General features: G+C 46.5%; 1 protein-coding gene across 1 annotated transcript in view; it reads right to left on the bottom strand.

Annotated features, from left to right (window-relative positions):
* LOC126253282 (delta-sarcoglycan) overlaps positions 1 to 15,016 on the bottom strand; it is a 564,870-nt gene that overhangs the window by 183,412 nt on the left and 366,442 nt on the right. The gene's annotated exons all lie outside the window — the stretch shown is intronic.

The following is a 15,016-nucleotide window of genomic DNA, read 5'->3' as shown; positions in this document are numbered from 1 at the left end:
GTGTATCCTGGGTTCCAAGCGCTGTTTAGGTCGAGCCCTCTATCCATCATCATTAAGTTACCCGCCATCTCTATTTCGATGTACATTACGTTGTCCCAGAAACTCGTCGTTTACACAACGATACTGGTTTCGTCGTATATCATTTCGTGATTATATTCGAGGCAGTGGCCGGCGACTGCCGATTTCCTATACCGTTTTAGTCACGTATATCGCTTCTGTTCTTTGCATTCCTCCACGGCTGTTCTAACGATTTGCCTCACACAAGACATGCCACATTCGAGTATATGCTGTGCACACGAGCACTCAGCTTTTTGAGACGTAAATCGTCTTGAGGGTTACGGAGAAGACTTTTTATCTTTGTTGATAGGACTGAAATGAAATATGTACCATATTTCAGTAAGCGTCTATCGGTCATTCCCTCCACCGTAGGGCTTATAAACAACTCTCGCCTTTCCTGTGTCTTTCCCAGTCTTAATCTTTTCCTCAGTCCAAGTCGATTTTTACTGCAACATCTGCGCAGTTTGTAAATTTGTGTAAACAAGTGTGAGTACCAGAACGTAAAAATGGAATCAGAAACTCACCTGATAATGAGAAAGCACACTGTTAATTAGAATATTGTTGCTTTCTTTTTTTTTTTTTTTTTTTTTTTTTTCAAGTGACTGATTAGTTCGTTCCGACTGATACTGACGTCTGTTGAGCAACAGGTATAATCGAAACAGAGAGAGTCGCTGAAGTCATAGGAACTGCTGTCATATATCGGAATGATGAATTACCAGCCGGCCGATGTGGCCGAGCGTTTCTAGGCACTTCAGTCCGGAACCGCGTGACCGCTACGGTCGCAGGTTCGAATCCTGCCTCGGGCATGGATGTGTGTGATGTCCTTAGGTTAGTTAGGTTTAAGTAGTTCTAAGTTCTAGGGAACTGATGACCTTAGATGTTAAGTCCCATAGTGCTCAGAGCCATTTGAACCATTTTTGATGAATTACCGCGAATGTAACAGCCTCCAACATCCCCGTGGTTCTAGGCGCTACAGTCTGGAATCCCGCGACGGCTACGGTCGCAGCTTCGAATCCTACCTCCGGCATGGATGGGTGTGACGTCCTTAGGTTGGTTAGGTTTAAGTAGTTCTAAGTTCTAGGGGACTGATGACCTAAGAAGTTAAGCCCCATAGTGCTCAGAGCCATTTGAACCACCAAGCGAGGCGTCGTTTGGCGTTTACCGGTGTGATGTGTGGCTTATGAGCAGCCTCTCGACCACGAAATCCAAGTTTTCTCACCTCCCGCCAAACTACCTCAGTACTTGGAGTGGATCCTGATGCAGTTTGGAATTCCTGTGCGATGGTCTGGACAGATGTCTGCCTATTACACATTACGACCCTCTTCAACTGTCGGTGGACTATCTCAGTCAAGAGACGAGGTCGGCCTGTACGCTTTTGTTCTAATGGTTCAAATGGCTCTGAACACTGTGGGACTCAACAGCTGAGGTCATCAGTCCCCTAGAACTTAGAACTACTTAAACCTAACTAACCTAAGGACATCACACACATTCATGCCCGAGGCAGGATTCGAACCTGCGACCGTAGCGGTCTTGCTGTTCCAGACTGACGCGCCTAGAACCGTACGGCCACACCGGCCGGTGTACGCTTTTGTGCTGTATGTATCTCTTCACGTTTCCACTTCACTGTCACATCGGAAACAGTGGACCTAGGGATTTTAAGGAGTGTGGAAAGGTCGCGAACAGACGTATGACTCACGTTCTAAGTCCGTGAGTTCCACGGAGCGCCCCATTCTGCTCTCTCGCGATGTGTAATGACTACTGAGGTCTCTGTTATGGAGTACCTAGCAGTAGGTGGCAGCACAATACACCTAATATGAAAAACGTACGTGTTTGGTCGTTTTCGGATAGTTTTGATCACATAGTGTATACCCAAACAATATCAAAATGGTTGAAATGGCTCTGAGCACTATGCGACTTAACATCTAAGGTCATCAGTCCCCTAGAACGTAGAACTACTTAAACCTAACCAACCTAAGGACATTACACCCATCCATACCGGAGGCAGGATTCGAACCTGCGATCGTAGCAGCAGTGCGGTTCCGGACTGAAGCGCCTAGAACAGCAAGGCCACAGTGGCCGACTGTAGGGAGGGCTGTAGTGCAAGTGACAGCAGTGCATAAGATTGTAGGGACATTTTGATGTGCCGTGTCTCGCATTGATACCACAAAACTGGTGTCAACTCGTTAACGGAATTGCAAGTTTCCGACAGTCTCCGATAGTGGTCGCACAGGATCTTGCGAACCCAGTGGTGCACGCCTGCTAGCCGGCCGAAGTGGCCGTGCGGTTAAAGGCGCTGCAGTCTGGAACCGCAAGACCGCTACGGTCGCAGGTTCGAATCCTGCCTCGGGCATGGATGTTTGTGATGTCCTTAGGTTAGTTAGGTTTAACTAGTTCTAAGTTCTAGGGGACTAATGACCTCAGCAGTTGAGTCCCATAGTGCTCAGAGCCATTTGAACCATTTTTTTGCACGCCTGCTGCGCCACGGTTCCAGTGGCTCAAGACTACCAGCACCCTCTGCCTCCGCAATATGCGTTGCCTTACGAAACTGACATGGCCCACTCACACGTGGAACCCTTTCGCTACATGCCGCTACGCATACGCCACCTAGTCTGGGCTCCGACACCTCCATTTGTGCTTCATTTCAGATAGCTTTATCCTCGTTGCTGTTGTATCAGCTGGACTGTGTTTCTTGCTCCATTATTTGTAATGAGTCGTCCTATGCTGTGACAAGTTAAATGAACTGTTTAGTGTGTTAATGTTTTCGCAAATCATTTCTGCTACTGTCCAGTTTTCCAATGATAACAGGTGCTGCACCTCTCTGTAGCCCGACTCTCCTTGCTGTCTTACACAACACAATTCTCATCATTTATGTCATGTTTTTGACTATTGTACTTTAATGGAAAGAAGGAAGATTTGGATTCTTATAGATAGTGTGAAAGTTACACCGTGGTCTAGGGATCAGAGGGTTAGCTGCCCTCTGTAATAAAAAAACTGAGTTAATCGATCAACAACGAACTTAAACGGATGTCTTACGACGACCGCCCCGAGCAGATGAAGGGAACAAAATGAGATTTTTTTTAAAAAAAAGGTAGCGTCTTTGATTCATAATCATAACGTCTTCGGTCCCGGGTTCGATCCCCGCCACTGCCTAAATTTTGATAAATAATCAGCATTGGCGGCCGAAGACTTCCGGCATAAGAAGCCAGCCTCATTCTGCCAACGGTCTTGTCAAAGGGGGCGGACGAGCGGATAGAGGTTCAGGGCACTCTCTTGTCCTAGGGGTGGGAAATTGCCCGTAAAGGCGGAAGAATCAGCAATGATCAACGACATTAGGATGCAGAAGGCAATGGAAACCACTGCATTAAAGACACGTAACGTGTATCCACAGGAAATGTGGCCTGTAATTGAAGAAGTGTCATGATGATCTCTCCATCGGCAAAAGATTCCGGAATAGTTCCCCATTCGGATCTCCGGGAGGGGACTACCAAGGGGGAGGTTACCATGAGAAAAAGATTGAATAATCAATGAAAGGATAACGTTCTACGAGTCGGGGCGTGGAATGTCAGAAGCTTGAACGTGGTAGGGAAACTAGAAAATCTGAAAAGTGAAATACAAAGGCTCAATCTAGATATAGTAGGGGTCAGTGAAGTGAAGTGGAAGGAAGACAAGGATTTCTGGTCATATGAGTATCGGGTAATATCAACAGCAGCAGAAAATGGTATAACAGGTGTAGGATTCGTTATGAATAGGAAGGTAGAGCAGAGGGTGTGTTACTGTGAACAGTTCAGTGACCGGGTTGTTCTAATCAGAATCGACAGCAGACCAACACCGACAACGATAGTTCAGGTATACATGCCGACGTCGCAAGCTGAAGATGAACAGATAGAGAAAGTGTATGAGGATATTGAAAGGGTAATGCAGTATGTAAAGGGGGACGAAAATCTAATAGTCATGGGCGACTGGAATGCAGTTGTAGGGGAAGGAGTAGAAGAAAAGGTTACAGGAGAATATGGGCTTGGGACGAGGAATGAAAGAGGAGAAAGACTAATTTAGTTGTGTAACAAGTTTCAGCTATTAATAGCGAATACCCTGTTCAAGAATCACAAGAGGAGGAGGTATACATGGAAAAGGCCGGGAGATACGGGAAGATTTCAATTAGATTACATCATGGTCAGACAGAGATTCCGAAATCAGATACTGGACTGTAAGGCGTACCCAGGAGCAGATATAGACTCAGATCACAATATAGTAGTGATGAAGAGTAGGCTGAAGTTCAAGACATTAGTTAGGAAGAATCAATACGCAAAGAAGTGGGATACGGAAGTACTAAGGAATGACGAGATACGTTTGAAGTTCTCTAACACTATAGATACAGCAATAAGGAATAGCGCAGTAGGCAGTACAGTTGAAGAGGAATGGACATCTCTAAAAAGGGACATCACAGAAGTTGGGAAGGAAAACATAGGTACAAAGAAGGTAGCTGCGAAGAAACCATGGGTAACAGAAGAAATACTTCAGTTGATTGATGAAAGGAGTAAGTACAACATGTTCCCGGAAAATCAGGAATACAAAATACAAGTCGTTGAGGAATGAAATAAATAGGAAGTGCAGGGAAGCTAAGACGAAATGGCTGCAGGAAAAATGTGAAGACATCGAAAAAGATATGATTGTCGGAAGGACAGACTCAGCATACAGGAAAGTCAAAACAACCTTTGGTGACATTAAAAGCAACGGTGGTAACATTAAGAGTGCAACGGGAATTCCACTGTTAAATGCAGAGGAGAGAGCAGATAGGTGGAAAGAATAGATTGAAAGCCTCTATGAGGGTGAAGATTTGTCTGATGTGATAGAAGAAGAAACAGGATTCGATTTAGAAGAGATAGGGGATCCAGTATTAGAATCGGAATTTAAAAGAGCTTTAGAGGACTTACGGTCAAATAAGGCAGAAGGGATAGATAACATTCCATTAGAATTTCTAAAATCATTGGGGGAAGTGGCAACAAAACGACTATTCACGTTGCTGTGTAGAATATATGAGTCTGGCGACATACACTCCTGGAAATGGAAAAAAGAACACATTGACACCGGTGTGTCAGACCCACCATACTTGCTCCGGACACTGCGAGAGGGCTGTACAAGCAATGATCACATGCACGGCACAGCGGACACACCAGGAACCGCGGTGTTGGCCGTTGAATGGCGCTAGCTGCGCAGCATTTGTGCACCGCCGCCGTCAGTGTCAGCCAGTTTGCCGTGGCATACGGAGCTCCATCGCAGTCTTTAACACTGGTAGCATGCCGCGACAGCGTGGACGTGAACCGCATGTGCAGTTGACGGACTTTGAGCGAGGGCGTAGAGTGGGCATGCGGGAGGCCGGGTGGACGTACCGCCGAATTGCTCAACACGTGGGGCGTGAGGTCTCCACAGTACATCGATGTTGTCGCCAGTGGTCGGCGGAAGGTGCACGTGCCCGTCGACCTGGGACCGGACCGCAGCGACGCACGGATGCACGCCAAGACCGTAGGATCCTACGCAGTGCCGTAGGGGACTGCACCGCCACTTCCCAGCAAATTAGGGACACTGTTGCTCCTGGGGTATCGGCGAGGACCATTCGCAACCGTCTCCATGAAGCTGGGCTACGGTCCCGCACACCGTTAGGCCGTCTTCCGCTCACGCCCCAACATCGTGCAGCCCGCCTCCAGTGGTGTCGCGACAGGCGTGAATGGAGGGACGAATGGAGACGTGTCGTCTTCAGCGATGAGAGTCGCTTCTGCCTTGGTGCCAATGATGGTCGTATGCGTGTTTGGCGCCGTGCAGGTGAGCGCCACAATCAGGACTGCATACGACCGAGGCACACAGGGCCAACACCCGGCATCATGGTGTGGGGAGCGATCTCCTACACTGGCCGTACACCACTGGTGATCGTCGACGGGACACTGAATAGTGCACGGTACATCCAAACCGTCATCGAACCCATCGTTCTACCATTCCTAGACCGGCAAGGGAACTTGCTGTTCCAACAGGACAATGCACGTCCGCATGTATCCCGTGCCACCCAACATGCTCTAGAAGGTGTAAGTCAACTACCCTGGCCAGCAAGATCTCCGGATCTGTCCCCCATTGAGCATGTTTGGGACTGGATGAAGCGTCGTCTCACGCGGTCTGCACGTCCAGCACGAACGCTGGTCCAACTGAGGCGCCAGGTGGAAATGGCATGGCAAGCCGTTCCACAGGACTACATCCAGCATCTCTACGATCGTCTCCATGGGAGAATAGCAGCCTGCATTGCTGCGAAAGGTGGATATACACTGTACTAGTGCCGACGTGAGGCTATTTGCAGATGACACGGTTGTCTACAAGAAAATAACAACATCAGAAGACTCGTACGTACTCCAGGAAGACCTGCAGAGGATTAATGAATGGTGCGACAGCTGGCAGCTTTCCCTAAATGTAGATAAATGTAATATAATGCGCATACATAGGGGCAGAAATCCATTCCAGTACGATTATGCCATAGGTGGTAAATCATTGGAAGCGGTAACGACCGTAAAATACTTAGGAGTTACTATCCGGAGCGATCTGAAGTGGAATGATCACATAAAATAAATAGTGGGAAAAGCAGGCGCCAGGTTGAGATTCATAGGAAGAATTCTAAGAAAATGTGACTCATCGACGAAAGAAGTAGCTTACAAAACGCTTGTTCGTCCGATTCTTGAGTATTGCTCATCAGTATGGGACCCTTACCAGGTTGGATTAATAGAAGAGATAGACATGATCCAGCGAAAAGCAGCGCGATTCGTCATGGGGACATTTAGTCAGCGCGAGAGCGTTACGGAGATGCTGAACAAGCTCCAGTGGCAGACACTTCAAGAAAGGCGTTACGCAATACGGAGAGGTTTATTATCGAAATTACGAGAGAGCACATTCCGGGAAGAGATGGGCAACATATTACTACCGCCCACATATATCTCGCGTAATGATCACAACGAAAAGATCCGAGAAATTAGAGCAAATACGGAGACTTACAAGCAGTCGTTCTTCCCACGCACAATCCGTGAATGGAACAGGGAAGGGGGGATCAGATAGTGGTACAATAAGTACCCTCCGCCACACACCGTAAGGTGGCTCGCGGAGTATAGATGTAGATGTAGATGTAGACATTGTGCATTCTCTGTTGCCTGTGTCTATGTGCCTGTGGTTCTGTCAGCGTGATCATGTGATGTATCTGACCCCAGGAATGTGTCAATAAAGTTTCCCCTTCCTGGGACAATGAATTCACGGTGTTCTTATTTCAATTTCCAGGAGTGTACCATCTGACTTTCGGAAAAGCATCATCCACCCAATTCCGAAGACGGCAAGAGCTCACAAGTGCGAGAATTATCGCACAATCAGCTTAACAGCTCACGCATCGAAGCTGCTTACAAGAATAATATACAGAAGAATGGAAAGAAAATTGAGAATCGCTAGGTGACGATCAGTTTGGCTTTAGGAAAAGTAAAGGGACGAGAGAGGCAATTCTGACGTTACGGCTAGTAATGGAAGGAAGGCTAAAGAAAAATCAAGACACTTTCATAGGATTTGTCGACCTGGAAAAAGCGTTCGACAATATAAAATGGTGCAAGCTGTTCGAGATTCTGAAAAAAGTAAGGGTAAGCTATAGGGAGAGACGTGTCATATACAATACGTACAACAACCAAGAGGGAATAATAAGAGTGGACGATCAAGAACGAAGTGCTCGTATTAATAAGGGTGTAAGACAAGGCTGTAGCCTTTCGCCCCTACTCTTCAATCTGTACATCGAGGAAGCAATGATGGAAATAAAAGAAAGGTTCAGGAGTAGAATTAAAATACAAGGTGAAAGGATATCAATGATACGATTCGCTGATGACATTGCTATCCTGAGTGAAAGTGAAGAAGAATTAAATGATCTGCTGAACGGAATGAACAGTCTAATGAGTACACAGTATGGTTTGAGAGTAAATCGGAGAAAGACGAAGGTAATGAGACGTAGTAGAAATGAGAACAGCGAGAAACTTAACATCAGGATTGATGGTCACGAAGTCAATGAAGTTAAGGAATTCTGCTACCTAGGCAGTAAAATAACTTTGACGGACGGAGCAAGGAGGACATCAAAAGCAGACTCGCTATGGCAAAAAAGGCATTTCTGGCCAAAAGTCTACTAATATCAAATACCGGCCCTAATTTGAGGAAGAATTTTCTGAGGGTGTACGTCTGGAGTACAGCATTGTATGGTAGTGAAACATGGACTGTGGGAAAACCGGAACAGAAGAGCATCGAAGCATTTGAGATGTGGTGCTATAGACGAATGTTGAAAATTAGGTGGACTGAGAAGGTAAGGAATGAGTAGGTTCTACGCGGAATCGGAGAGGAAAGGAATATGTGGAAAACACTGATAAGGAGAAGGGGCAGGATGATAGGACATCTGCTAAGACATGAGGGAATGACTTCCATGGTACTAGAGGGAGCTGTAGAGGGCACAAACTTTAGAGGAAGACAGAGATTGGAATACGTCAAGGAAATAATTGAGGACGTAGGTTGCAAGTGCTACTCTGAGATGAAGAGGTTAGCACAGGAAAGGAATTTGTGGCGGGCCGCATCAAACCAACCAGTGAGTAGACTGATGAGGAAAAAAAAAAAAAAAAAAAAAAAAAAAAAAAAAAAAAAAAAAAAAAAAAGATAGTGAGGTAAGACTTTGATGTGAGGCAGCATCTAATTTGAGAGATATTGAGAAAGAAAACGACATTGTCCTCTTGAATTAATATCCTCCCATTTACCCAAAATTATTTAGAAAAAAAACGGAATTCTTTTTACCAGACTGTACAGAAACCTTTTGAGTGCTGTAGCCAACCCAAAAGAAAAGCAGAAAGTTCCGACAAGGAGACATCACCTGAATACCGTATAACACCCCATCTAGCGATGATGATGAGATCAGTTTGGCGAAAAAGAGAGTCAACTCGTTGCTTCAGGCGTCAGCTAAGACCTCTCATAGCTGAATGAATCCCTTAGAATTACCGAATTATGTTGCTCTAAATAATCCCAGTAGTAATCTAAGGGACAAAGAGTGGCTGATTTAGCAGGCCAATCGAGGTGCGATGAACTGCATGTGCATTCGCCAAACCAGGAACGCACACATACAGCCAGCTGACACTACTGTTGTCATCTTGGAAGACGACAGTGTCCACAGCATACTCTTCATGAAGACGTGGAGGGAATGGCTACATCTGAACGTGCAGAATGTTGAAATAAACATCACAATTGCTAATCACGGTAACCGGCGTTACTCGATCGAAGTCACAGGAATGAAAAACTCCCAAAACATCACAGAACGGTCTGAGGTATACTCTCCACGCTGCGCTGGGTGGCTTGGAACACTTGGGAAGATCCGAATCACGATATGCCAGACTACACTACACGCCCACTGTCAGGTACTATCAAGTTTCTATGTTGTCTTGCCGACGGAAGGCGTGCAGCTTTATTGACGCTGTGAGCAACCAACTTTCTCGAGGTTCCCGAATCCAAACGCCTACAGCATGCAGTCTTCTTCATAGCGTTGGTTCAAGTGGATATACATCCACAGACAGCAGAAATTCATGTCGGAATTTGTAACCATTTGTCATGAAGAGGTGTTAACACTCGTCTCAGGTCACTGTCGGTTGGGATCTTTTTACGTTCACTGTCCGTGTTACACATCAGTAACTGTTAGACCAGTCTTTGTAGATGCGCTAGACAGTCCACGTTGATTCAACAACTTTATTTGCTGTATTTTCGCGGTCGCATCCACTCACATGGGCTCCCTTCTGCCATCCTGTCACGTCTCAACGTCAACTCGTCGTATTGCGCAGATTCCGTGCTAATGACTGGCGCATACACCTTACGTCAACAAAAGAGCGTCAGATGACTACTTGGTACCAGTTCAACACAATCGACAATGCTCCAAAACGTTCAGTGTGGGTCTTGAGGAAGAGAGAGATATTTCGTCCGATGAGCTGATGCAGATATGAAGAGAAATTTGAACCAACCACATCATATTCCCTACCTGCCCCATTTTATCAGAGGTGAGTCATTTGCCTTGACTGCTGCTCTACTTGGGTGAACTTAGGTAGCCGACTGTCTCGACAAATGAACTAATCTTACACAGGATAGAACCGTGTGCTGTATCAAACCAAGGCGACAACAACAAAAGTATTCCAGAATGAGATTTAACCTCTGCAGCGTAGTGTGCGCTGATATGAAACTTCCTGGCAGATTAAAACTGTGTGCCGGACCGAGACTCGACCTCGGGACCTTTGCCTTTCGCGGGCAAGTGCTCTACCAACTGAGCTACCCAAGCACGACTCACGCCCCGTCCTCACAGCTTTACTTCTGCCAGTACCTCGTCTCCTACTTTCCTAACTTTACAGTAGCTGTCCTGCGAATCCTGCAGAACTAGCACTACTGAAAGAAAGGATATTGCGGAGACATGGCTTAGACACAGACTGGGAGATGTTTCCAGAATGAGATTTTCACTCTGCAGTGGAGTGTGCGCTGATATGAAACTTCCTGGCAGATTAAAACTGTGTGCCGGACAGAGACTCGAACTCGGGACCTTTGCTCTACCACTTGCCCGCGAAAGGCAAGGGTCCCGAGTTAGAGTCTTGGTCCGGCACACAGTTTTAATCTGCCAGGAAGTTTCAACAAAAGTATTGAAAATAGTAGGCATTAGTTCATCACCACATAATTTAGCAATCTTTCAATTCATGAGATTGTAACAAAAATGCCGGCCGCGGTGGCCGAACGGTTCTAGACGCTTCAGTCCGGAACCGCGCGACTGGTACGGTCGCAGGTTCGAATACTGCCTCGGGCATGGATGTGTGAGATGTCCTTAGGTTAGTTAGGTTTAAGTAGTTCTAAGTTCTAGGGGACTGATGACCTCAGATGTTAAGTCCCATAGTGCTCAGAGCCATATATATGTAACATAAATCGAAACATGAACTCCTCACAGGTTTACTGCCCCTGGTGACAATTCTTTGTTTCCGTTTCACGACTGGTATATTTCCAGATAATTTCGGTAGTTCATATCTCTGATAACTACACTGACGGAAAGAATCCGCAACATCAAGAAATAGCTGTGCGACGTGAACGAAAGGTGGTACCCGCATTTTTACACCCCACGGATGATATCTTTCCCATATGGTGTCGGTCGCATATGACGATGGAGATAAGGTACGATTTAAGTACACACTGTACCGGTCATGACCATTAGTTACCTTTGAGATTAGACGTGGTGAGTTACTTTTAGTCAAGAATGCCCTTAAGGCAACAAAGACGCCACTGTCAACATACTCACTTAATCTGAAGAAAGTCGTCTAAAAGGGCTACGAGAAGCTGGGTGTTCCTTTTTTCTATACTGCAGAAACACCTGACGGGAATGTAGCCACCGTACATGACTGCATGCAGCGATTGTCACGAGAATTTACGGTCGCAAGAAGACCGGCTGGACGGCCACATGTCACTACCGAGAGGGGTGGACTGTGCGGCTGGTCTCGGCGGAGGTTCGAATCCTTTCTCGGGCATAGGTGTGTGTGTTTGTCCTTCGGATAATTTAGGTTAAGTAGTGTGTAAGCTTAGGGACTGATGATCTTAGCAGTTAAGTCCCATATGATTTCACACTCATGTGAACATTTGAACTACCGACAAGGAAGACATCGCGTTCGGCGTATGGTTCTGGCACATCGTACTGTATCTGCAGTAGCATTTTGAGCAATAGTTGGCACCACAGTGACACAACGAACGTTACAAATTGGTTACTTCAAGGACAGCCCCCAGCCAGACGTCCTGTAGCTTGTATTTCACAAACCCGGAACCATCGACATTTGCGACTTCAGTTGTGTCATTGGAAGGCAGGGTGGAGGTCTGTTGTGTTTCCTGATGATAGCTGGTTGTGCCTCATCGTCGGTGATGGACGTATATCGGTTAGAAGAAGGCCAGTTGAGGGCCTGCAAGAAACTAGTCTGCGTGCTAAACGCACTAAACCGATACCTGTAGTTATGGTCTGGGGTCTAATTTTGTGTAACAGCAGGAGCGCTCTCGTGGTTGTTTCACGCACCTTAACTGCAAGTTTCTGCTTCAGTCTGGTGATTCGAGCTGTTGTGTTGAAATTCGTGAACAATATTGGTTCAAATGGCTCTGAGCACTATGGGACTTAACTTCTGAGGTCATCACTTCTGTAGAACTTAGAATTACTTAAACCTAACGACATCACACAAATCCATGTCCGATGTAGGATCCGAACCTGCAACCGTAGCGGTCTCACGGTTCCAGACTGTAGCGCCTAGAACCGCTCGGCCACTCCGGCCAGCGTGAGCATTATTCCAGGGCTTGTTTTCCAACGAAAAATGGCTCAAATGGCTCTGAGCACTATGGGACTTAACATCTGAGGTCATCAGTCCCCTAAAACTTAGAACTACTTAAACCTAACTAACCTAAGGACATCATACAAATCCATGCCCGAAGCTGGATTCGAACCTGTTAACGTTGCGGTCGCGCGTTTCCAGACTGAAGCGCATAGAACCGCTCGGCCACACCGACCGGCTGTTTTCCAACAGGATAACGCTCGCCCACATAGCGCTGTTGTAACCCAACATGCTCTATAGTATGTCGACATGTTGTCTTGGCCAACTCGATCGCCAGGTCTGACTCCAGTCGAACAGATATGGGACATCATCGGACGACAACTCCAGCGTCATCCACAAATACCATGAAGCGTCCATGCATTGATCGATCAAGTGCAACGGGCTTGGAACTGATAGACGGCAACTGTACAACACAATGCTGGCACGTTTTCATGATTGGATTCAATACTTCGTAGGTTACACCGGTCACCCACCTTGCATTTAAATTAATCTGTGATCTTGCTATGTTTAATACTTAAGTATGTTACCTAGACAAATGTACTCCTGAAATTTCTTTACTTGCATTAATTATTTTTGGTGTTGCGGTTTTCCATCCAGTTAGTGCATTTTCTCAGTCAGAAAATTGTGAGAATAGCCAACAAGAGACGCCATACAGCTTGCAGACTCTGCCCTGTCTGACTGTGGAGACCAGTCTCTAGAAGTACAGTGGAATGTAGGTAGCCGCAGGGTATACGCGGTGCCAGGCAGGGAGGGGTGCGTCGTGGTGTGCCGCGGTTCGCTGAAATTAATATCAATTAACCGCCTGCTTTGGCCGCCTAAGGCCACGGCCTAACAGCTGCAAGGCGTCTCATTAAGAGCGCAGCGCGGCAGCCCGTGGGCAATTCTCGCGCAGACCGAGAGACCGGCCTCGCCTATCGCCACAGAAACCGCTGCACTGTACCAGCTGCCACTCCTAACTGACTGCGCTCGCTACCGTCGTGAACAATGAGCGTGAGCGCCCGCACTCCAAAGTGCCTAGAAACGGAAAGCGTTCTACGTGTCCCGTCAGGAGACAAACAGTTTGTAGTTAATAGCACTACCTGTCACTGCGAACAAAATAGCGCCAGCATTCAGTCTATGATAAACAGTTCCTACTCTCAGCTTTTTAAAAATGGACGTTATCAAAGTACGGTACCTTTACAGATGGTGAACTTGAATTCCAATGATAACTTTCCTCAGGCTCTTTGGGTATATTCTTGGCGCTTCAGTCTGGGATAGCGCGACCGCTACGGTCTCAGGTTCGAATCCTACCTCCGGCATGGATGGGTGTGATGTCCTTAGGTTAGTTAGGTTTAAGTAGTTCTAAGTTCTAGGGGACTGATAACCTCACATGTTAAGTCCAATAGTGCTCAGAGCCATTTGAACCATTTGGTTTTGTTTGGGGGTATACACCATGTGATCAAAAGTATCCGGAAACCCCCATTGTAGATTCCATACAGTACGTCATCAACAAGGACGATTAGAAGTAAAGTCCCAAACCTGGTTGCAGGGCTTTATTTCTGCAGTTAGTATATCGCGATTAGCTGACTCGAATCATCTCGTGGCTGGCGACACGTCAAACCTAAATTTTCATTCCCTTTCTAGAGGAACAGTTGGTTTGATTTCAAATGAACCAAGATTCATAAAAGATTTAGGTTTTCAGTCGTTTCTCTAATCGATTGAAGCGAATGGCTGGTGTGATTCCTTTAGAAAGGACACCGCCTCGTATTACATCATGTATGGGAAGTTAAAACTTAATCTTGCTATCGTCTTCTGGAGAAATATACGATCGCTCCCAAACACTGGCTGATCGTACAGGTACTACATATTCAAAAGGAATATGTTGGTGACCCACTGCATATCCGGCGGTTAATTTAGTTTTCTTTTTAGAAACCTGAGCAGACGCTTCTGCTTCACGTAAACTGTACCCAGAGGCACTAGCAGCCCCATCGGTACCAACCGACTGCTGTGTCATCCTCTGTCAATGGCGTCATGGGATGCCGTATGGAGAAGTGTGGGGATATACACCGACCTTCCATACGCTGTCGGTTTTCGTGACCCGGAGCTGCTGCTGCTTTGGCAAGTAGCTTCTCAGTTGACATCGCCAGCCTGAGTGCACCCCGTTTCCTGTTTCACATTGTTTCCCCTCTGGTTCCCACGAAGCTGCCTGCATGCCAATTTAGTCCTGATACATAGGATAAACTTGAGGATGTGGGTTTCATGAGAACTCGGTCTTCCACTCACCGACGGAAGCGAGCTACTGCTCCGCTATGCGAGTGTGCCAACACCTCTAACCAAGGTACACTAATCTCCGTTGGCAAATAGTCCCATAAACCCCTGCCAGCGCATCAACAATCGCTGGTTCAGTGCGATATCCGATCTTTTCCAGATATAGGCTACGTCTGTTCCTGGAGTACGATTTTTTCTCAACTGTGTTCAGGTTGTAGAAATCTTTTACTTCAACAAAGTCTGTTGCTAAACGTCCCGTCAACGACTTAGTAATTAGAGACGTCGCACGTCATTGGAAT

This window comes from Schistocerca nitens, chromosome 4, assembly GCF_023898315.1.
Source record: "Schistocerca nitens isolate TAMUIC-IGC-003100 chromosome 4, iqSchNite1.1, whole genome shotgun sequence".
NCBI classification, from domain to species: Eukaryota; Metazoa; Arthropoda; class Insecta; order Orthoptera; family Acrididae; genus Schistocerca; species Schistocerca nitens.
This window is presented reverse-complemented; position numbering and strand designations above follow the sequence as displayed.